The sequence below is a fragment of the Lichenostomus cassidix genome, chromosome 3 (assembly GCF_008360975.1).
Source record: "Lichenostomus cassidix isolate B80296 chromosome 3, HeHo_3.0, whole genome shotgun sequence".
In the NCBI taxonomy this organism is placed as follows: Eukaryota; Metazoa; Chordata; class Aves; order Passeriformes; family Meliphagidae; genus Lichenostomus; species Lichenostomus cassidix.
The window spans coordinates 54,704,397-54,729,087 of record NC_139483.1 but is presented as its reverse complement, the minus strand read 5'-3'; the positions used below and the strand labels follow the sequence as shown (position 1 = coordinate 54,729,087).

General features: G+C 37.1%; 1 protein-coding gene across 1 annotated transcript in view; it reads left to right on the top strand.

Moving 5' to 3' along the window:
- The window catches only part of ESR1 (estrogen receptor 1), a 160,027-nt gene that overhangs the window by 27,200 nt on the left and 108,136 nt on the right, over positions 1 to 24,691 (top strand). The gene's annotated exons all lie outside the window — the stretch shown is intronic.

Here is a 24,691-nt window from a genome sequence, read left to right as displayed (position 1 = left end):
CCTTTGGAAATGTGAACATGTCAGGAGAGACTCTTCCTGTGCTCTGAGGAGAACAGTGTTCACAAGGGTATATCTGTAAGGCTGAATTCTATGGATGATGCAGAGACATTATGGCATGATTCCCTCCAGTCTGAGATTTTTTACTATATCAAAACCCAAAACCAGATGGTTTTGATATAGTAGTTAAAAATAAATCATATAGGCTTGCTCATTCTTGCTTGGGTACTTGGCTTTTTTAGAAAAAGCTTTCTTCCTACGTGTTTTCATCAATGGATGTGGAACATTTCTAAAAACCTATTCTCACATAGATGAGATGCAGTATGCTTATAACTTGCTGTCATCTAATGCATGAGATCAGAGTGATTTTATTTCATCTCTGAAACAGAAGTTAGGTAGTATATAAGGCTTAGCAGTTTGGTTAGAATGAACTTCAGGAACAAAAGAAAGGCCTTACTGGGTCAGATCACATGTGTATGCAGCACAAAGTCCTGTCTCCAGCAGTGGTAAAAGGGGATGCATATTTAAATATGTAAGAATATAATCAATTTATTATTATATTTCCAAAGAATACACCTTCTCTATCCAGCAGTTTGCAGCCTAGTTAGCATCAGTATCTCTTTTCCAATGTATTATTAACAGTGTGAATAAGGGGTGGCCTGAAAGACAAATAAGGAATGAAAAGCTGAATGCCAAGTTTTAGTGACTGGTAGTCAAGAAAGATGGCAGAACTGTCCAATTTTGTAATGAAGGAAAAAATTCAGTACATGGTGCTGGCCAAAATATAGTTCAGGGGAGACAAGGTGCACTGTCAGACTAGGCCTCTCTCTGTATAGGCTTCATAGGAGTGTTCTTTAAATAATCTGAAATGCAAGAGCTTTTCAAATAAGAATAATGGTATTGTTGTGGGAAGGGTGGTATATGCAGACATCTGTGAGTGGAGTTCATAGTTTGTATTTTTTCTTCTGCGTTAATGACTCTGCTCGTGAACTGCGAGAATGAAGGTGACATTTCAGAGGAGGGGAGTTCCAGGCTCTCCCATGGCTATTCCTACCTGAAAGACTTTGTAGGAGGCCAGTTAGGCTAGTACACTTGTGCCAGGTATCTTTTCTCTTAGGAGCTATGGATGTCTACCCTATGTTTCTCCAACCCATAAAGTTGACATTTCTGCTAACAGCTGTCAGCCACTACTGTGCTCCAGAATTCTGAGGTTTATTTCCATTAAAGAGGCAATTACAAAATTGTGTTCACTGGTAAAAGACACTCTGTAGGTGATATTATACATGAGGTTGATTCAGCATTGTCATTGGGCAGAAGTACCTTCCAAAACCCACTGAGAGTGTTGAATGAGAAAAAAGCTTGGGCATCAGCCATTTTCAGAACAATGGTCATGTAGTGCAGAAAAGGTAAAGCTTTTTAATTTCATTGCTCACTCAACAGTTCTAAATCTGTAAAAATTCATGCTCTTTATGCCTTTTTTATTCCAGATTCTTGGCACACATCCAAATACATTGGCTGACTACCCACCTCTAGGAAGTCTATGTTTCTATGCTTTCTCTGTATTTGTTTTCTCTTCTGTAAGCACTGGGAAAAGACATGTAGTATAATGTGTTCTCTAAAGTTTTTTTACTTCAAATCTGCTGTCACTTCAGACCAATATTCTTAAGAGGTAAAAATTTGTTTATTCTCTGTGTAGGAGGTTCCTTTTGGAAACCAGACTTGTGGTTAATAAGTGATTATCTTTCACTTAGTCCATCCCTGCCCTGTCCAAAAGAATGCTAACATCCATTGTTGTTTGAATATAGAGCTGGTAGAGCCACAGCACTTTGATAGCTAAGTCCTGAAATGATTTTTCAAATTTCGTAACATTTTTTGTCTTTATATTGATTTTAAAATACCTCTTTATGACACTCAAATTTCCTGCAATACACTGTGATAATATTCTAAAACTAAATAGTCTAAGACAGCTTTTCTGGTGGTGAAATCAAAGGTAAGTACAGGTAATTTACATTTACCTATTCCTGATTTGGACAGTTGCCCATTTTCCTATACGAAATAGCTCAGCATATTGCCCTTTGTAAAATTTATAACCCTACTCCTCCAGGGCATAGCACTTTCTGCTTCATTGCTTTCCTGCAGTGGATCACCCAGAGAACATTCTACTGCGTTGTATTTTCTACAAATTTGGATACACAAAGAATCTAACTGAAAGAGTTGTTGTCTTCAGTCATTTAGTTAAAAATTTGAATTGGTGATATTCCCCACTTAATTCCCCCTCACCGTAGAAAAATTACCTTTTTCTGATATGGCTGAAATAACGATAATAAATATGGGATTTTATCACAGAACAACTGTTACACAGTTATTGTGAATGCATAATTAAATGTGTCTGAGGGTTTTTTTAACAGTTTGGTTTTGGGGATTTGTTTTTTCCCCCACAGAATCTATCTGAATTATGATTTATATTCAGTGAGTTCCAGTTTTTATCTGCTATTATACAAATGCCTCCCCTTTACAATTTTTCTAAAGTGTTCCTTTTGTAATTCAAATGGATTTCTTTTCTAACCAATATTGCTAGCTCCAGACTTGTTTCCTAGTTTTCATTTTTAAGGTCTTCAAATGTTCTAATTTATGTTTGAAGCCAAACTACTAATGTCTTCAATGGGATTAAAATGAATCATCTTAAAGCAATGTGCTGTTTCACATATGCTTTCCATTGTCAGCACTGCATTTTTTTGCTAGTCATAATGCTCTGTCATAAATGCTAGTTGCATGGGCATTGTAGCAGTGATGCACTATTTTGTCTGCTGAAAACATTAATTCTGGGCAAATTTGTGCATATTTCAGTTAATTCTCTCCTAGTCATTGAGGTGTTGTTGTGACAAGACTACTTTAGGATTTTCTTTAAGGTAAAAACCAGCAAACTTATCAGAACTTTATTGAGTTAAGCCAGGAAAGTATGACAATGAATGTGCCTACTTACAGTGGCACATAAGCACGTAGAGGCAAACTTATTTGTAAAGAAGTTTTTTCAACCCAATCAGAAATGCTGGTTTTATCCCTTTTCCTGTAGAATTTAGTTTGCCTGCAAGAAACTTTTCATTCATCTAGGTGTTTTGGAGTAGCAGCAGTATTGCTCCTTGTAAATATGTTCTGGACTTTACAATGATACATCTGCTTCAAAGTAAATAAACCCTTAGGTTGCTCTTATATTATCTTTGTGAACCATACCTATGAACTAATCAAAAATTAGTCCTCACTAGAGTGGGTGTTTGCATCCATACCACAGTGCTGGGACTCATCCCCCATGTGGCACTGAGGCACAATTCTTAACATGTTTCACGTCCTGGATAGGGAGAGGGTTGTACCTCTGTATCTGAGTGATAAGATTTACATTTTAGTGCCTGGATGCAGCTGAACAAGATGCCAGTCCTTCTGGGTTCAGGGGAATAGAAGTACCCTGGAAGGGGAAAACTAAACTGAGTACAAATTCATACTATCTAAAGGGATCCCTACAGCAAATGAGGCTGACAGCTGTGCTTGTGTTTCCTGGGAAGCTCAGCTGAATTTGCAGTCCTTGCCCCAAGCTGGTTGGATCACTCCAGCAGTGATCCCAGCATTGATATTAGAAATTTAGCAAGACAGTGAGTCAGGAAAGAAGGACCTTGAATGTGAATCACAGAATGAGCCAAGCAAACATTTTATTTGCATGTGTATAATAATCTTATGCAATGTCTCAGAAAACAATGGTTCTGGAAAGAGCATTGAGGGAACCAAGCAATCTTCATCTGCCTGTGCAATATTGTGACAAGAAGGGCTAATGTAATCCTCAGATGTTGAAACAGGGAACAGTATGAAGGATTGAGAAGAACGCTTGAAGCATATGAGATCAGAAAATACTGTTTGGTTTGTCTACAATTTTAGAAGAATGTTGAAAAGTTGAAAAACAGAAACAAAAATTACTGGAAATCTGGGAAGTCTAAGAGAGTGCAGGATCTCTGTTTAATCAAAGTTTCAAACTGTGATAACAACTTTAAAGAATTTTCACATGCATAGAAATTTTGCTGAACTGTGTTTGTAGTTGTTGCACAACAGCACCACAACTTTGTTTTCCTGCATCTTCTCTTGTATTAGTCACATACCCATCTTTACAGGACATGATTTGCTCTTGTGGCTATGAATATTCCAACCAATCTCCCAACAGAGTAAGGGAGGAAGAGAGAACAGATGGGATTTAAATAGTACAGCCAGGTTTTAATTAGCACCTGAGTTACCACAATGCTACTAAATTCTAAAAAACTAGAAATGGATTTGATCTTGCAATAGGTATATTCTGATGATGAAATACTATGTTCAGGTTAAGTTTTTTAAACATTTGATTTAGTTTTCAAAATAGTATTCCTGCTGGAATCACTAGACCCACTAGGGAAGGCAAGCATTTAACACTTTGGATGCTGACTCACCTAATCCAACTAGCATTGTAGAAAATGTTATCTGAAATGGTTTCAGAGCCATTGAACTGCATGATGGCTGCCAATGTGGCTGAAAGCTGTGGTAACAGACTGATGTCAATGATTTGTGTATTTTTTAAATATATTTAGAAAAGTGAATTATGATTAAAAATCTAAAGTTGTACCTGGAATATAGGTAAAAGATATTTTGTAACAATTTTCAAACAATAAACTGTCATTTTGAACTAAGCCTTTTTTTCCTCTTGTGCATTCAGAAGAATGAATATTGAATATGGTAGTTTTCCCGGGGCTCTTTTAGTGTTCTCGGAGGATGCCTGTATGGAAAATGACTGCTGTTGCTAAATAGCTAGAAGAAGAACATAACACAATTGGAAAATATGTCTAAGGGTAAATATTTTTTTCATTTTTTTTATTAAACCACTTAGAGTGGCTCTCAGACTATTTTGCCTAACCCTACCCCCTCTCCGTGTATTTTCATAGGGTTCAGCTACAGATTCTCCAGTGAAATGATGGGACAGATGCTTAGACTATAGTGCAGAAGTACCTTTTTCCATGCTTTCATTTCTGTTCAACAGGAAGCTTTCCCATTGATATTGACACCCTCTGAGCAGCAAACGCATTGCACAGTTGGCTGGCAGGATTATCAGTTGAATAATTTCTAGTTTTCAGAGGTTGCCTTATGTCAGTTTCCAATTTCTTAGAGTTTTGACCTTGCAAAAGGATGTTCTGTGTAGTTGTAGCCTTTGAGTCATATGCTTGGTTGATGGCCGGTATTTATTGAGAAAACACACTTAGATCAGGAAACTGGAAAATGTTTTCTAGGTTTCATCCTGCTCTATTACTAAAATGGTATGTGTTGGACAAACCCTACATCATCCCTGTGTTGTATAAGAAAAAATATTAATGACATTTTATGTTTATAACTGTTCTGAGAGCACTGCCTTGTGCTAGTGTATAAATCGTACTGTGAGACTGAGAGGGTGAGGTGCTGTGCACTTACAGGATGTAAATGAGATTGGGACACAGGGGAGTGAAAAATGTTGGGTCTGTCAGTCAGAGAAGGGTCATGGATAAAAGTTTTTTTACTAATTGCTGCAGCCTTCTTTAGTGAGATAAGTAAACAAACTAGGGGCAATCTAGCCATTGTTTTTCATGGCATTACAGTACCAGAGTACTTTTGCAACTGCAGGTACATATATAAAACTAAGCTAGGCTGAGTGATGTGCAGATAAACTTGAGAATTCATTTGTTTTTATCACTCACCAAAATATTCAAGTTATCTTGGTAGTTTAGGCATAAAAATAACCATTATTGGAAAATTTGGCAGGAAGCTAATCATTAATGAGGATAAATATTTTGGTGAGAAATAGTTTCTCTTTTTCAGTTGGAAACCCATTGTTTATGTAAAAGTAACACTTTTACTCCACTACCCAGAAGGTAAGAGAACACTTCAAATGTTTCAGACTGTCTCTTTCACAGGCAGAAACTTTGCCTTAATGCTGGCAAGGGATGACTTGGTACATCGCCCCAGTAGGTTTCTGAGCCTGCTGCTCTCTCTTGGTGCTGTGGACCATCCTAGCATGTACACTTTGCATGAAGCTGTTTGGGCTTAAGTAGACCTCCAGAGAAATCATCAGTCTTCCTGTACTGTTTGGCTCACTGAAACCAAGATAGTTGTGCATTTCAGTCTTCATCTAAAACTTATTTTGTGAGTTTCATTTGAAAGCTTTGAATAAATCTCACATAGTTCTGAGAGCAGGACCAAAATTCAAGTTTTCATTTTCCCCAGTGACATTTCCCACCACCAGGCTGCAGTCTTGCTTATATACATACTTCAATCACCTAGAAATAAAGTAAGTAACTAACTTCTGTTAAGCTTTCTTTCAGTGTGTTCCTGTGTCTGATGTGTTTAGAGCTCTCCTTCCAAATTGTCCACAGAGAATTTTAATGCTGTTTTGCATCTTCTATGTATCCCAGCCTGCCTGAGTCAGGAAAGTGGGAACTCAGCTGCTAAAGGAGAATGGCTTCAGTGCAGTACCAAAGGAGAAAAAACAATAATTTTGCAGATAAAGCAGGGAGATATTCAGTGACTTCAGGCTCCTCTGGGGGTCTTCAGAGTTGGTTTGATGTGTCTTTTTGGATTCCAGTTTTGGATCTAATAAAGAGAATGGATGGGGACTGAATACTAAGTTGTTATTTCAAAAGGAGAATGACGCCTAGACCATGCAGTGAAACGTCAAGGAACAAAGTTCAGAACAAGGAAAAGGAAATAATTTCCTGCATAGTAGGCATCTGTGAGAGTCTGACGAAAGCTGTTATGGATAAAAACAGTTTGTACAGGTTGAAGGGAGAATGAAAACAACTTGGAAGATAGTTCCATTGAGGATTGTTGAATAGACAACTGGATTAGGCTCAACATATCCTGTGAGCAGAAAATAGAAGCTGGGAGAATATATAGGGGAAATATCACAGATACTTGTCCTGTTCTTCCATTCCCTGAACATCCATTTGTAGCTGTCATTGCTGAAGAAAGTGTTACAGGGCTGTGGGGATACTGGGTCTGCCCCAATGCGGCTATCAGATACTTCCCTTCTCCTCCAGTTCACTTCCAGTCTGTTCTGTTCCTATCTAGTTGTGCTCTAAGACCCATTAAGACAGCTTTATTGAGTAAAGGTTTCAAATATAGGCATCAGGTTTCAACCAGTGAGTGATTTGCTTTTCCACAAAGCACTAGCTTTGTGTATCAGCTATTCTCATGCCTTAATATAGTGCATTGAATCATGTAAAGTCAGTAGATCTGAGCCTCCTTGGTGTCTCCAAAGCTGTGCTTTTGTTCAAGTTGGAAAACTGGCAGAGTGATTAAATTTTCTTGTAGTTTGCTTTGGATATCATGTCTTTCAGTCAGTTATAGATGATCAGTAAGTCTCCAATTAAATATGACTTGGAGTGAGTAATTGAATGCAAATCATTGACAATAGCTTTGAAAAGGAAAATTATTGCTTTTATTCTGCCTTTGATTTATAAAATTAAAGTACCACAGAAAATAACTCCATGTCAAATTTCAGTTTTAACATTATCAGAATTTGCTATTTTTTAAAATAAAATGCATTGATATTGCAGGAAGAAAACAATTTCTGTTTGGAAAGCTAATAATAGATGCATCTATTTCAGAAGGAAAGCATTTTTTAAAATACTTTAGTGCTACTAAATGTATAACTCTTAAAAAGGTGGATAGGTGTTGCTATCACTTCATCTTTAGAAAATCTGTCTTTAATTTATATGAGGTAGAAGTGAAATGCAAATAATGGATTTGAAATTTATTTGGAATTCTGTACGGGAAATGGCAATAAAACATAAAAGGAAGACCTTAATGACAAATGAAAACACAGTCAACATTGCCTTTGTAGTTTCTGAACACAGCAGGCCATGCCTCACCTGTACAAGTATGAATATGAAAGATATGTAGTAAAAGATGAAGCGAAGCCTTTTATCCTGCTGGTAGAGAGATTCTCGTGGTGAATGAACTTCTGTAATAAGTAACACTCTTATCTCTGTTTATAGTTAAGCTATACTGGCAAATTATTTTGACTCATCTTTTGCTGTTTGTTTTATGAGTATAAAAACGGCACAAGTAGAAAAATGTAGAGCTTTTATCCCCTGAAACAAACCTTTCAGACTTATGCACACACATGTATGTATAGATATGCTGCTGATAACACACATGCAGACACACATGCAGTGTACCTATGCATACATGTATAAACACACATGTTATAGGCGTGTTATATCTGTGCTGATCAATGCAAGCACAATGGCCTGGGAGATGGAGCTGCAACTTGCTCATGCATGGCTGCTTCAAAGGTCACAGTGGTCATGTGTGCCACCCTTGTGTAGTGTCTTGGGTGTCCTAGAGTGACCTAAAAGAGGTGAAATGGCTACATTTAGGCTGCTGAGCTGAGTTCAAAAGGACTTTTGTTAAGTATTATGTATAACAGATTTGTAATGGTTTTAATTGTATGGCATTTGTGTGTGTGTGTCTGAAGGACTTTCTGTACTCCCAAAAGCAAGGACTGCTAACTTGACCTAGGTACAATTTGGAAGTTTTTGCAAGAATATCTGGAGGTAAATAAAACATAGTTTTTACAGATTGGCTTAACTGTTACTCTAAGACATGTTGATGATTGCATTTGTGCAGGCCGGCTCTCCTCACTTACTTGTTCAGACTTCTCATTGGTAAGAGACTGATGTAGCAAAGCCAAAAGATTCAGATGTCTCTCTGTGACAATTTAACCTGATCCAGAATTGAAGAAAATATAAATTTTGTTTGTAAATATTTAGATACGGAAAATTTAAGTCTATTGAACAATATTTTCATGTGTTCAAAGTACTCTAGATGTGTTACACATACAAAAATATTACGTTGTCTTGTGACTCTTTGTTCACATCTAATAATTCTGACCTCTGGTATTCCTTAAAATGCAGGTTATTCAATTGATTAATTTTTCTGTTGGCATAATATGTAGTAACCTAATGACAGGCTATAAATGGAGCAAGATCTGTGTATGTGGATAGAATTAGGAAAGGAATTCATGTTGAATTCAAAGATGCTGGAAAGCAAATGAGATGATGCAGTGACAGTCATTACCAGCCACTTTGCTGCAGATATGCATATTTCTGTTTATTTGGAGAGATGATGACCTTGGCAGGGTTTTCAAGCCTTCAGATTCTGGGAGACGGTCAGACCTCAGTTTTTGTGAAAATTGGTGTTCCATTTCTGTCTGGAAGGAAGTAACCTCTTCTTCTGAAGGGTGGTTTCTGTGATGTTAGAGGTGCTTCCGTCTCTTTGATATGAGATTATAGTATCTAAATTGTTACACTGGGGTTGTTCACAGTGATCTCCTTTGATTGCTTCTTTATGGGTTATGTTTTTAAACAATCTGAGCCTGTGAAACTTGACTTGAGAAAATGCTTCAAGTTTGTAGTGTTAGTTTCAGTCAGGAAGGATGTATTAATGGAGCTGCTTTGGCTTAGGAGAAAGGAAGATGGTGATATGAATCTATTAAGTAACTTCTCTAAAATATGAAGTAAATGGCTCTACTGCTTGTGTCTCAGGTCTTATGTAGGCCAGACAATTTTTCTTGTGAACAGTATTGCAAGATCAGCGTATCTGGGTTCTTTTAGAAAGGCTGAAAAAAATATTATGTTTGAAGGCTTTGTCCAAAATCAGTATTTTTATAGAGTGCTAACTGAGCTTCAGACCCTGGTTTATTTATTACAATGTTTGCAGCTGTAAATTTTTTTAAGCAATGAACTCCATGTTGATGTTTTTTAACTTATTTAGGTAGAAATAAATAAAATACTGCAAGATGAGGTAGTTCTTGCCTTTAAATATTTTCTTGAAATGTGATGGCTTTTGATAGAGAGCCTGGATATTGCCAAACATGACTGTGAATTTGCTGTATCTATTAAAGGAAGGGAGCATGAAGTGCAAGTGAATACATTTTGTTGCTGCTCTGTAAAATGAACAAACATATCTAGAATGTGTTTAAAATGCTAAGGTTATTCTGTTTTCCATCATGAACTTTCATCCATGAGAGTGAAAGGTGTTAGTCATAGATAGAAGTGTTATGGCATATCCCTCATGGTAACTGACAATGTCTGGGAGATTAAAATAAATGACAATTTAATCCTTCAAAGCGGAAGCCGTGCACCTGGCAAAATAAAAAAACATTCAAATTTGCTGGAGTTTGGGCATTGCTGCTACAGTGTCTTTTATGGTGGTTTGTTTTTTTGTCTTGAACTCATGGAATGTAAGTAATCAGTGAGAGATCCTTGTCAAAAATTGTCTGCTAATTCTGTCAGTGAGGCTGTGTAAGAACACTTGCTCCTGTGTTTCCTCAGAATCAATATTTCAGAGCAGAAATAGGGTAAAGTAATACTACCTTGCTGTGGATTTCCCCCCCACTTTTAACAAGAAGATCCATATTATTTTAGCATGGCATTGCGGAAAATTGATTTAAGGATAGTCCTATTCATTTTAGAGGGATTATTTATTCATTGATTTAAGTGAGGATATAGTCATGCTCATCATGCAAGTTTGCCAGTTACTTTTTAAGTATTGACAAATTCCACTCAGTTTTGTCAAGGGTGGTTTTATGCAGTTTGGATGCCCCAGCTAAAATAAGTAGCCATCTGCATTTATCATACATATGCGTTGTCACCTAGCAGGTGTAGATTTTTAATAGTGCTTTTATTTTTTGCATGAAAGTATGTTTTAAGTTATTTGATAATGAACAATGAACAGCAAGTTAAGAATACTTTATAGGGAAGAGTGGGTTGAAATGCCAGGGAAAATAGGCTGTGTCTGAAGCAATTAAACAAGAATTTCTACTGGTAAAACTATATGCTGAAAGTTTTTGGACCGTGGGTTCCACACAGTGAAGTTGGAGATATCTTTAAAAGTCATCAGAATTCAACATGTATTGTGGACTGATAAGCAGCCATTTTTATGCATTGCCCATAATGCAACCTCACAGCCAGTGCAGTCTTTAAACACACACAGCATTGACACTTGACTTGAAACTGCTGCCGTATTGTTAAGCACAGTCAAATTACACAATAGGAATTAATTTAACTCCTGTTTCAAATTTAAAACTGATAAAACTGAGAAGCCAAGTGACTTATATCTGTCAAGCTCAAGAGAAACACCTCTCCAATATTTGTCCTCACTTCCTTTTTTCAATAAATATATTTCACAACCCTACACAGACATTCAGTCTCTCAAAAATGAGTCACTGAAATATTTGTAAGACACAAAGTAAAATTTTATCCCAACTAGAACTGTGAATATTGAAGGATAAAATTTGGAATGAAAATAATAACTTTTACATCTGCTTCCAAATGTTTTATTGAGCTATAGTAAGTGTAATAAGAAAATATATCCCAATGCTTTTTAATATCTGCAAACTGAAATGTGGGGACTTTAGTGGGTAGTCATGGGTGCTAGGCATGTGCTTTCTGTGTGGTGCAGATTGTACAGGCTGAAGTTTGTATTACAGCAATGGAATTCTTCTGGTTAATGAGCAGCGCCCAGATGATGGTGAACAGCAAGGACAAGCATTTTTTTTCTTCAGTAGCAGATGCAGGCTTTCAGTGATAGTATGTATAATAATAGGTATTCTTATAATTTGATCTACTCATATTCCATCTTTCTCTGAAAAAAGAAATATAGGCATAGAGGGATTGCTGCTATATTAGGGCAAAGTGCTGAACTGTTAACCCTAGTATTTTGTCTCCAGTAGCCTTTTAAATCCTATGTGAAAATACCCTTAACTAAAGAAAAAGTCTTAATATTACGGATGAACAGTTTTTGTCACAGGTATTGAAATTAACTGTATATTTATTTCACTTAGAAAAAAAGAATATTATGTATTCTAGGTAAATATTTCCCTTCTAGTAAAAAAAAACCAGGACTCAGTGTTATTATGAAATTGAGTCACAATTTTAGTAGTATTTATTTATTGGCTAATTACAAACATACAGAAGTTCCTTCTAAGTAGTTCACCCTACACTAGCTTTTTTGCATAGAAATGTGGGAAGAAGTGAACTGAACCATCTCATAAAAACCTGTGAAAACTAAAATACTACTTGATCTTAAGCAGGGACTGTTTTTTCTTTTGCAAACCATGAATCTTTAGATAAAACAAAATTATTTTTTAAGGACAGTGTAGTATATTACAGAATATAGAAAATAAATAAACTGTGTAATAGTTATATGTAACCCATGGTTTATTTGATTCAGTTTCGTCATGGCCAGTGTGAATGTGTGTTGAACACACATCCCTTTGAGAGTTGGCATCCTTTCTGTTTTGGCTCATCAAGTGCCCTGTTAAATTAACCTAAGGGCTTGCTGCTGCTGAGCAAGGTGGTCTCCGTCTTCATTCTGCCCATGTGCTCCTGCAGTTTCTCCTAATCTGGCTCAAGAGTTGCACCAGCATGATACTTTCCTTTTAAAAACATCCCAAACTTTTTGCTAATGTCAGTCTCCAGACTGGAAGCATGAAAAAGGGAGAAATGTGAAGGCAGGAGGAAGGACATGACCACTTTTGTCAACAGTTTACTGCTACATCACTTGAGTTGAACTGCAAAACTATACTTTATAAAACCTTGAGATGCATGAAAGATTGACTTTACAGGCTGGCTTTCAGGAAGGTGAATTCCCTGAACACTGAAGCAGGCATGTGTTTCCTCTGTGCCTTCCAAATGCTCCCTTGACCATTTCAGGTCAGAAGTTCCCAAAAGCTCACTGTGTATACTCAAGTCATGCTGAAACTGCTGGAGTTAGGCAGCAGCTTCAGCAGTGTGCATTGCTCTTGAATTTTGTCATCCAACAAGCAGGTTACAAACCAGTCTTTTACATCAAACCTAAAGGCCAGAAGCTTTAACTATAAACATAAATCAAATACACCAAAGATTATTCCTGGGCAGCTGGACCAATTGTCCTGGAATAGCTTGCATCTGTGCTAATAGTTTCCACAAAGCAGTGGATGAATGCAAACTAAATAGTAGTGATGGTTCTGTACTTTTTTAATGCCCCAAGCTCAGGAATAGTTTGGAGTAGTGCTGTTTGGCACATGCCAAACTTACCTCGTGAAATATTACAACAGTTTGTAGTACAATTGCAGAGAGTCTGCAGGTATGTCCCTTTTCCACTAGATTAAAAACAACCTTGGGCTTTACTGACCTGTAGCTTACTAAAGGCAATACTTTCCTGAGGAAGATGCTTTCAGCATCTTCATTGTCACCTCTTCATTTCTCAGCCGCCTCTGATGAGGGTGGCTGACACTGGTCTCTGCATGCTCACCTCCTTGTAGGGGCTCCAGCCTTCCTGGTGCCATCCACGTTGATTCTGTAATGTGTCACCAGTCCCTATATCTCTAATGATGCCAGGACTTTTTGTACTCAAAGAAGAAGGATTAATAGAGTCTACACTACTGAACATTTCTATTTCTTATTGAGGGGCCTTTCTATGCATACCTATGCTATTTGAAGAAGTGTGGTAGAAAGAATTGCGCAGCATCACTGCCTGAATTAGTTCTTGGTAATTAGTAACTTGGTGTAGAACACAGTGTGACTGGATTGGCAATATGCTGCCTGTGAGACAAGGGTTGATCATCTGGAGCATGGGCACTGTACTAGCACCAGCATTTCTTCATATTTCAGTGCTGAGTCACATAAAGATGGCTTGGGAGTCTATGTATCAGCTGCCTCTGCATAGTGCAGATCTGCCCTCCCTCTCTGTCGTGTTGCATGAGTGGTGCACTGCTGAGGTTTGGATTGTGGCAAGAGCTCATTTAGGAATTATTAGGAATAATCCTATCTCTTAGTTGTGCAATGAGAAGTTTAATTTATTGTTATTTCTCCAGGGAAAAAAATAGTTAAAAAATTTGAATTAATTTACCAGAGGTGTAAGAAGTCTGTGGACAGCAGTGCTTGCAGCTTTTAAAGGTTTTGCAACTGTAACCTCAATTCCCTGGAAAAACAGCAACTAGTTAATATTAACTCTGATTTTCCTATAGTTTGACATCAAATCAAAAATCAATATTCCTGGATTTGACATTTCTAATGCCAGAGATTGCTGTTCATTCTTTCTGTTTTTTTAATTCATTAATAATAATAACTTCTGTGGCTTGCAGACCATTTTGCTAAATGAGTGTGTGGAGCTGTCTATTTCACTCACCCCTTATGGATAGGGAACCTGCTGACCTGATGGACTTCTGAACTTATAGAAGAGCCTGTATTGCAAAAGAGCTTTTTCATTAAATTACTGATGGCTTTGTTTCAGAAAACCTCCATCTTGTTGCACAAAACAATGAAAATGGTGGAAGAACAAATAAAGATAGGGGAATGCTGAAATAATAAATAACTTTGACCTTTTTTTTTCCGTCTGTTGGCATCCAGTTACTTTCTTTGATCTTCCCTGCCTTAAACAAGCTAGTATCTGCCAAGAGAGTGCAACTGTTACTGAATCACTAAGGTCCTATTTTTTCCGCTCGACAGATGACAACGCATTTTTTGTCTTTCTACAGAAGCATAGACTTTGAAAGCTTTCTCCAACAACAAGCCTAGGCTTATTACTATACTAGTTTTTTTTTGTTGTTGTTGTTTGGTTGGTTTGGGGTTTTTTTGGTTTGGATTTCTGTTTGTTTGTTTGGGGTTTTTTGGTTTTTTGTTTTTTTGTTTTTGTGTGTGGGTTTAATTTCCCATTACTTTGTGATGGTGCACTGCTGATGATTGTGTCACTGTTTTCTGTGAGGTGCTGGTTAGACGACACTGAAGTTGTGTGATTTTGCCTTTGCTCGTGATTGTTCTGGCAAGAACTGAATGCTTCAACAGCTGTAGCATATATTGATGCTTCAGTTACATTATGGTTGGCTTGTGAGTGTCCTTTGTGATTGCTCCCTTTGTAGCTCCCTGATTTTTTTGAACAATTGCTGTTAGTGCTAATTCATTAGTTCTGTATAGGATTCTTGTATTTGCAAATGTTGAATTGTTTGATAGCTTGATCAAAAGACTTTAGAGTTTAGAAAACCTCAGTTTTATTAAACAGTGCAACTTCAAAACAGAAGCAGGAGATACATTATCAGGTCTATTTGAATTTTGTGGAGAAATGGAGACACTTGTTCTTTAAGGGTGCTGCATTCAGTCACTGATGTATTTACATCTGGGCTATTAAGTAAACATTCTTTGTTCTAAGTATACCTTGTACTTAGCACAACGAGAACCTGATTTCTGATGGTGATCTTAGGTGCTCCTGAGTACAAATAACAATCATTATAGAACTGAATGTTTCGCATTGGTTTTTGGTTCAGATTCCATTGACCATGCTTGTAGGCTCGTTAAATCTGTTTTAAAAATTCTTCTCTGGAGTAAGGGGGATATATCACAGAACCAGAACTGTATAAAGCTTGCGAGTTATTCCCAAAGAATGAGATATAACCTCTACTAATTTTGAACTTCTGTGATGGCTGGAGATGATGTGTGTGTGAGGATCAGACTTAGGCCCTGATCCAGGAAAGCACTTAAACTCATAACTTAGCTCGTCATGATCGGTTCCCCTGAAGTCAACAACTGATTCAAATTATCATGGAAGATATACAGCGCAGCCTTATTTAGTCCTATATATTTAATAGAATCCCTATCAATTTTTCAAAAGAAAAAAGGTAAACCTATCAGAATATGACTTTTAAGGATTCATTTCAAGATCTTTCTGGTCCTGAAGGTCTTCACTATGACTATTATGGAGGAAGTAACTAATTAGCTCCAAAATGCATCTTTTAATATAGGTGGCACATTTCTGCTACTTAAATGGAATCATATCTTCTGAGGGAACCTCTTACTGAGATGTCTTTTGTAGAAGATCTAAATTTTTGTTAGAATTAAGGAATATTTTCTTAATTGATGATAGAAAATTTTGAGAAGTACACCAGAGCAAACAACACATCTCCAGGCTACAGAGCTTATTGAATTAACTCACAGCATTTTCCCCTACAACATCTACCATGCTTTTCTCTCTAGAATATTGAATTTGCTGTTTTGCTTGGGCTCTGCACAGGACAATAGCAGCCAGTACCTTCCCTGCTAGACATTGTCGCTGTTGAGCCGCTAGCAGAGAGAAGAATCCAGTTCTCAGTGGCAAGAAGGAAAAGACCTTTATTGTTTTGATTTCATCATATATATAGAGTTTTCAAAAGTCACCCAGATTGGTCAGTCAGAAACCTCCCCCTAGGCCTGATTGGCCAGGTCTGCACCGTCCAGATCTTGGGACACTGTTTTTAATAACATCCAAACCTTATCTTTATTTATAAAACACAAAAGGATTTCTCATGGGAAAGACCTGTGCTAGCCACAAGACATGATAATTTTTAATGGACACTTGCTGTCTGGCTGTGTTTTTCTAGCAAACGGTCAAGATGGATGACCAGTGGCAGCAATGAACCACTCAGATGTGGCTGTAGCTGTGTCTGGTCTGATGACAAACCAGCTCTTGACATCAAGGAGAGAATACTGATGTATAGCAACACCAATAAGTTCAACAACTGATACCTGTTATGGACTTTTCCTCTTGGACTTTAGATTTGTGAGAATAGGCCCAAAGGTAAACTGAGATGCCTTCCTTGTGTGGCACTGGCAGCAGTCCAGTGGGTCTGTGATAATCTCTAAGTAGATAGGGAGAACCTAAGGCATGCAGGAGGACTTGATATGCTGACTGCAGATTATCCACAGGTACATGTAGCCATGTGTGCAATAGCAGAGAAGATTGATTGGCAGCGATTAGGAGAGTTACTAAAGCAAATCCATTAATCTGAAGATGCCCAGAAAATTAGGGACTTTTGGTACCAGTATCTGGTAGATAAAAATGGGATGATGAAAGCAGAAATACTTTTCCAAGTAATTTGACTTTCCAAGTAATTCTTGACTTCAGGGTCACCATAAATGTAACTGCTTGAGGTGACAGGGTTAGCCTCATCACAAGGACCTTTCAGAGGATCAGCTTCTAGGGAGGAAATATGAATGTGTAAATTTTAAAACCAAATTTATAATATTTGAATACCATTACTGAAGAGAAACGAGTAAAGAAGCTAAGTCATGTCATAAGATTGATTTTACACCTTTTTCTGTATTTGGGGTTAGGCTCTGCCTTCTAAGTACTTGGACACTCTGGTTACTTTTCTGTACATGTACTTTCATCATATGTATCTATGAAAAAACTCTGACACAGGGAACTAAGCCCATGGAATGACACTTCAGAATGAGATAGCAATCTCCATCAAAAAAGGCAGCTGGCTTTGTTTTGTGGAAGCTACAAAAGATGGTCGATCATTTATTGCCACAGTCTTAGTCAATGTTCAAACATAGGTGTGCCATTGACTACTTAGAACAGGTGGGCCCATTATTGAGGCAATGGGCAGCAAAGATACTTTAAATAAGGACTGGAGTAGTTTAAAGAAATGCTGAGAAGGTACAGTGAGGCTCATAGAATTTTTTCTTCTTAACTCATGAAATGTATAAGACCTAGAAATTGGGCATCTGTGTAAAATGGGGAAATAGACTATCATTCACCAAAGTAATGAATCTCTTCTGAGTATTTTGTTGCAGATCTGTGTATTAGATGCATAAAATCATAGAATAATTTGGAAGGGGTATCAAGATGTCATCTTTTCCAAACCCCTGCTCAAAGAAAGCTTGAATCAGGCTACTCAGAGACTTGTCCAATTGAGTCTTGAAGTTGAGTCTCATCCTCAAAGGAATTCCAGCATCTCTGGACAGCCCATTCCAGCAGTTAATAATTTCTAACGTAAAAAATCATACCTAATATCAAACCAGAATTTCCCATAGTCCATCTTGTGTCCCATTGCCTCTTGGACTGTTGCTGTGCACCTCCAAGAATTGTTTGTCTCTGTGTCACCGAGATTTTTGTGCTTACAAGCTGAGAAGGCCCTGCTACCTGAGTCTGTCCTTATATATCCAGATCAGACTGGGGGACTGCAAGGATGTTATGAGGTTACGCGGGAAGAAAATTGGAAGGGCCAAAGCCCGAGTAGAATTTAATTTGTCTGCTGCCATAAATGACAGTAAAAGATGTTTCTATAAATATGTCAGCTGCATTCAGCTGGCAGCTGGTCACAAATGCTGTTCCTCAGGGCTCAGTGTTGGTGCCAATCCTGTTCAACATCTTTATTCATGATCTGCACAAGTTGAGTGCCCCCTCAGTCAGTTTGCAAATGACACCAGGCTGGTTGTAGGGTTGATCTGCTTCAGGACAGGAAAGCTCAGCAGGGGGATCTGTCCTGGCTTTCACTCCTTGAATCTCATAAACAAAACTTGAGAGCTTTGTTTATGAGATTCACCACATAAATGGATTAAGCAGGTGTCTCATTTCTGGCTGTGTTTAGGAGCCCCAGCATGGGAATATTTGATAATTTTGAAGATCCCTCCCCCTTAAGCCAATTGCAATACATACAAAAAGTCATTTTCTTGCTAGACTAACGCTAGTGATCATGGTGGTCAGCTACTCAATTAAATTTTTCTCTGATATAAAAAGAACAAATGGTTATAAACATGGGAGACCAAACTACCATTTTGCATTTTGGAGCTCATTCTAGTTTTTACACGAAGTTAGATCTATGAGAAATATTCTTTTAGGACGTTGTGTTTTTTATTAAACAGGGAATGTTACTTAATCTTAAATCAAGGTATCATTTCTTTTCTACCAGTGAATGTCTTTGTTTACAAGTGGTTAACATTTTGTGTAGGAAAGTAGAGAACCATTTTTCTGTCTTTCTGCATCCATGAAAACATCTACTCACTCTCTGAAACATCAGTATTTGCTAATATCTTCTGAGCTTGTCCAGAGTACTCAGGTATTTTGGCCCATTTTACATATGTAGTAAGTCATTTATTCTGTATGAGTCAGGAGGAATTATTTAGTTTTATCCTCTCCAATCTTTTAGGTACAAAAAAACCTCAAAAAATGCACAAGCTAGTTATATTACAGGATGTCTTCTACTCCTTTAGAAGAGGGTATGTTTTAGCATGTTGTTCTCTAATGCTGAATTGAAAAGGGAGATTGGTGTCCCATTTTGGTTACAGGAAATTCAGTCTGTACATCTGGAGACTGAAATTCAGTCTTATAACTGACACAATAAGCTGCACTTAATCCCAGACTATTACTCTGCCCCAGAAGAGTAATGAAAGGGGAAAACATTCTGTATCTATACTAGTTTAGGCTCTAGCATGTCATTCATTCTTCTGGGAAGTTTTGTGCCCAGTTGAGTCAGGATGAAGATCTGAAAGAGGGGAGAGCAGGCTCAGTCAGGAAAGAGCTTTTAGAAATCATAACTCTTAAAAACTTGCAATTTTTTCAATGGTAGAAAAATTGGCCAAATGTGGATGAAGTTTCAGAGGAATAGCAATAGGCAGTTCTGTGACACACAGTTTCAGCTCCCTGCCAGATTCAGAGCTCCTGCTCCAAACTCCTTATTTGCTGCAGAAAAAGGGTTTCTTGTTTCAAAAAAGGGTTCCTAGAAACCTCCAAGGAGGGAAAAGCAAATAATTTCCTTCCAATTGGCTCAGATACTTCCAAATTATTATCACTGAGCTCATCAATGACATGCAAAATGTCCAGCTGAATGGCTAAAATCTTATAGTGTCATAAATAGATATAAACAATTTCTTTGATATTTAAAGTGTCAGAATACTTTACCAAAAAGATGTGCTGGCATCCCAGCCCAATTTTTCTTGTGTTTACAAAGATAATTTCAAAGTATGTAATAGGTCCTTCATAAAAAGTACAGGTAAAATTGAAGGCATATTTAAATGTGATAAATTAATAACCATATATGTGGAATAATTATATTCCACGGTTCCCCATTTGTAATAAGAACTATTTTGACCAATTTTTTTCAAAGTTTCTACTTACATTTGACATGTGAAAGCAGAAGCTACCCTTTTAACAGGAAAACCAACCTAAACCAAAAATTTAGGGTTAGAAATCTTAGGTCTAGCTGTTGGTGCCATGGCTAGTTCTAGTGAGTTATTTGGGAGTATGGGGAAAAAGATGTATACATCTTCATATCAACTTATAAAACTTTAAGTGTTCAAAACTTCCAATAACAGCATGAAGCTCTTATCTCTCCTTAGAGCCTAAGGAGTTTTTAAGCATGCCTCATTTGCTTAGTGGTATCAAGAGCTTTAATTTTTTTGTATTTTTTTCCCCCCAGAGAAGATTTATAAAGCAGTGGGGTAGATGGTGCTGTTCTCCAGCTGTCTATCTTGAGGAGTTTCCTCGCTGGACTAAACACAACATAATTTCTCTGTAATGTTACTGTGGAATCTTGGAAAAACATAATGTTCCTCCTGTTATGTGCAATAGATTCTTCTTTAATTGCAGCAGCTAAAAAAAGCTTCTATCTTTATAGCTGTGGAACCAAAGCGACAAAGTTTATGGTCTTTCACTGTCAGCAGGTTTATGGAAAATTTATAGTGGGTGTTCTAAGTTCTGAGTTCACCATTTTTTGTTGCAATACTTACTAAAACTAGTGCTGAAAAATGCCTGTTTAGAATAGAGTTTTGCTGTCTTTAAATTTTCATATAATTTTACTAGCCTTTCTGCATATTTATATATTTATTTAATTTATACACATATATGCATGTATATACTTTGAGTATATACTTTTGTGTACTATACTTTGTAGAGTATTTTATAGTATTTTTTGTTTCATCTCCTTTTCCCTCAAACTTATGTTTTATCTTGTCCAAAATGCAAAATATGTTCAGGCTGTTCCCTCCTTTTTTTTTTTTTTTTTTTTTTTTTTTAATAAACCCTAAGAACTGAACTTATTTTGTTACTATTCTCTGACTGGCTTTCAGGATTTATAGTCAATAGAGAATTATTGATGTTAATGGCACTGAAAATCCCCAAACTTCCTTCGAGTTATTTAGATAAGTTTAAATAATATTTTCTATATTTTTAATTATTTAATTTCTTTTTTCTGTTTCTGAGATCACTTCACCCGGTTCCACAATATTTGCCATCAGTGGAAGAAGGCTACTTTTGGGGTTTTTTTAAACTGTGTTCTAGTTGTGAAATGTTGGACCCATGGTCCAGTTGAGCCAAACTGCAGTATGCAGAGTAGCTAACTTAACCTGATCACGGTGGTTGATTGCCAACAAATTAAAAAAAAAAAAATTAGAGGCAATCTGTTCATCAATTAATCAAAATAAGCAGAATTTGCCTTTAGAAACATACCAAAATGTTTTTCAGCCATAAATGATGTTCGTTTAACCACAGAGAAACAGAAATGTGATTTCATTTTAATGTTGCTACATTTGCTATTTTATTAGTGTAATTTAGAGTAAATTCCCCACTCTGGAAAATCTGAGTTGAGCACTGGAATTCTGGCCTAACTAGAAAAGGAAAACAGAAAGGCTGATATTTTAAAAAGGGGAACACAGGATTTAATCAGTTACTTTCATTTATCTAATCTGTTAATTTCTGATTTTCATGAGAAGTGCAGTGCCTGAGTATTCATTGTTTCATCCCAGCTAACTCTCACTAAAAATCCCTGTGTGTGAAGATGCAGCTTCTGCCTTGACTTTCCTTGCTTGCCTGTCTGTAGTGCTCCTCAGTCACAGTGGACCAGTACCTCCTACTTCAGTATTCATTAAATGCTGTTTTCTTTCCTTGCTGTGTATGTATGCATAAATCTGGATGGATCAAAGCCAAATTTTATTTGTATATTCCCAAACTTCAGAAATATAGCAAAACCCCCAATCTATACCTGATATCAAGCTAGCAAATGTTCAGATTTTGTAGAACCACTTTATTTTTATGTATCTATGATCAACATCTTTCTGCTGTAGTATGTGCTCAACAACTCCAAAACAATATTAGACCTTCATTAAGGTAAGAGAAATACATAGAGCAGCTTGACTGCAGCTGAATACACAATAGTTGAGGAATTACTAGATCTAAGAAGGTAGATTTCCCACTTTTGAACACATCTGTCTAGCACTGGAAATGTAGGTGCTGCAGCCAATTCATGTTTTTATTTACTCTCTCTTGTTACTACATGTGATGTAAAACAAAAACCCAGAGTGAATTAGGCAAGCCCTTCTGCATGAGATCTGCATAGTTTAAAAGGCATACATGACGTTGCATTTAGAATAACCAAATATTTGCATAAACTTTTTGTTAAAGAGCAGTAAATATTATTGCTATATCCTGTGCCCATTCCTATATTGTAGTATTTCCCAATTCCAGAGCGTGTATAATTTGACATATAATAGATCAGGTTAAACTGAGTGGTGAAGTAAGTCCTGACCTTTAGGCACAAATACCAGGTTTTAGGAACCTAGATCTCATTTTTCTGAGAGGCAAGCCCACAGGTGGATGCACCTAATGCCATCTCTAAAGCAGGGTGAGGTAGCAGTGTTAGCGCAGAGCAAGCAGCACAGTGTTTACTATGTAGGACTTGAAAGAAAAAAACCCTCTGGTAACTTTTTGCATTTCAAAGTTTCTTTATATCTAAAAATCCCATTTATAGTAAGCAGAATCAGAACCTGATTTTTTTTTTTTCTTTCAGTATATAAAAATAAAAAATTCAACTTCTTCATGGGATTTGGCTTGACATGCCCCCTGCCTCACCCTTGCCCTTTCTTGCTCTTTTGCTTTGCTTCCACAGGAAAAGCAAGTCAGACATTACAGGATGCTTCTGCAGAGGTTCTCAGCCAGTCCCTAGGATCTTGCTTGTGGCACTCACACTTTTTTCACTCAAGATGTGTACCAGGCTGTGTGCTGCATGGATACTGCAGCTGTCTGTTGCTGAGTCCTTTCAGTGGGAGGACTGTGGCTTGTGGAGAGCTGCTCATAAGGTTCCTAGTTTGAATAGTACAGAAGTGATTGTGGTTCAGGTTAACCCTACAGTGTGTTTAATGCTGTTTGCATATGATGGAAATTTTAAATATTTGACACCCTGGAAACACACCACCTCCCAAAAATAATTAATGAGGTTTTTAAAAATCGCATGTAAGGTGCAAAGGACACACTCAGAAGTCAACTCTCTGTTCACTCACTTTTGTTTTCCATCTTCTGCATAGCTATTACATTGGAGCATTTCATTTCATTTCATGTCAATATAGTATTTTTAACATAGCATACATGTTGGATAATGCTTTAGGTAAAGATCCAAAGTCCATTTTGTAGCACACTATAGAAGTGGACACATTTTATGGCAAGCAGATTCACATTAATCCTCAGATTATGCAGTTTAATAAGAGATAATGCTTTTTCTATGTATTTCAAAGCATAAAATGAAATGTGTAAGAGTGACTGCCATTCATTTCAGCCTGTGCAGCCCTGCAGCTGGGCTGCAGAGACCTGTGCTTGCTTGCTGCTCTGTGAGTCTCTGCAGATGCACAGTCGCCCACTCTAAGAGAGCATGCACACACTTTTTTTTCTTTCACACTGTCTGGCATACTTTCAGAATAACTCTTCGAAGACTTTCTGAACTGCTGGGTATGGTCGTCTGATTATTATTTTTTTAACTGGGAACATGTTTAGTCCGGTGTTATTTAAACAAGCTTATCTCTTTGATCAAAGTCTACAATCTGAAATTTGAACAGAGCAGGGAGGGTGGCTGGGTCGGTGAGGAAGTATATCAAGTACATAGTTATGTGTGTGCTGATGTCTCAGCTCTGTGCCTGTGGAGGTACAAACATGTATTTGCTGCACAATATTCTTGCAAAGATAAAAAACTTCAGCTATTTTAGTAGAAGTTCTGAAAGCACAGTATTATTTCTAAAATAAAACTGGTTTTAGTAAACTTTTCTTGACACTTCTAGTGACCTGCACATTCAGTTTTTCAGTTTCTTGGGTTTTTTGAAGGCTGAGCCAAATAACTGTGGAGTTGTTTAAGTACAGCATAGGCTTTGCTAGTATTCAAAGCACATGAACTGGAGCCCATATATTAATGCATTTAGGGTTGACATTAGCCTATTTCATTGACTGAACCACAGACCACAGCAATAAAGCTGGAGAGCTTGAAACAGTTTCTGGAGGTTTTCATTTAGCTTGTTAAGGAGAACTGGTTTGTGCGAAGTTGAAATTATATGGAACGAGATTGCAAGAAGCAGCATGCATGCCACACCTTTTCATTATGTTCTCTCTTTTCCTTTTTTTTTTCTTTCTAAATATAACTCTGAGAGGCATTTCAGTTTTTTTTAAAGCCGATCCCATTTGATTATTTTAGATTACGTGATTTTCTAGTCTGATTTCAAAATTCAAGTTTGCTAAGCTTTTGTTCGAAAGACTAGGAAAAAGAATTTCCTATATCCAATTTATGTATCATGCAATCAAATGGCCATCTCCTAACTGTGGTAAAATCTGAATTATGTTTATTTCATCATTTTACAGCATATAAGGAGGCAGGCATAATTTTCTAGGCTAGTCTAAAGCTTTTCCTTGCTTTTTAGTGTTATCATTGTGCTCTAATAACTGCAAGTTGCTGTTGCTGATGAAAATATGTTATAAATCTCCTCTTCTGCATAGGTATCATGCACCCATTAATTTTGTTAGCTGGCTTTATTGACTGAGGCTTGATCCACACACACAGAGACACACAGACACACACAGCCGCGCGCTTGCTCACACACATTCTGCT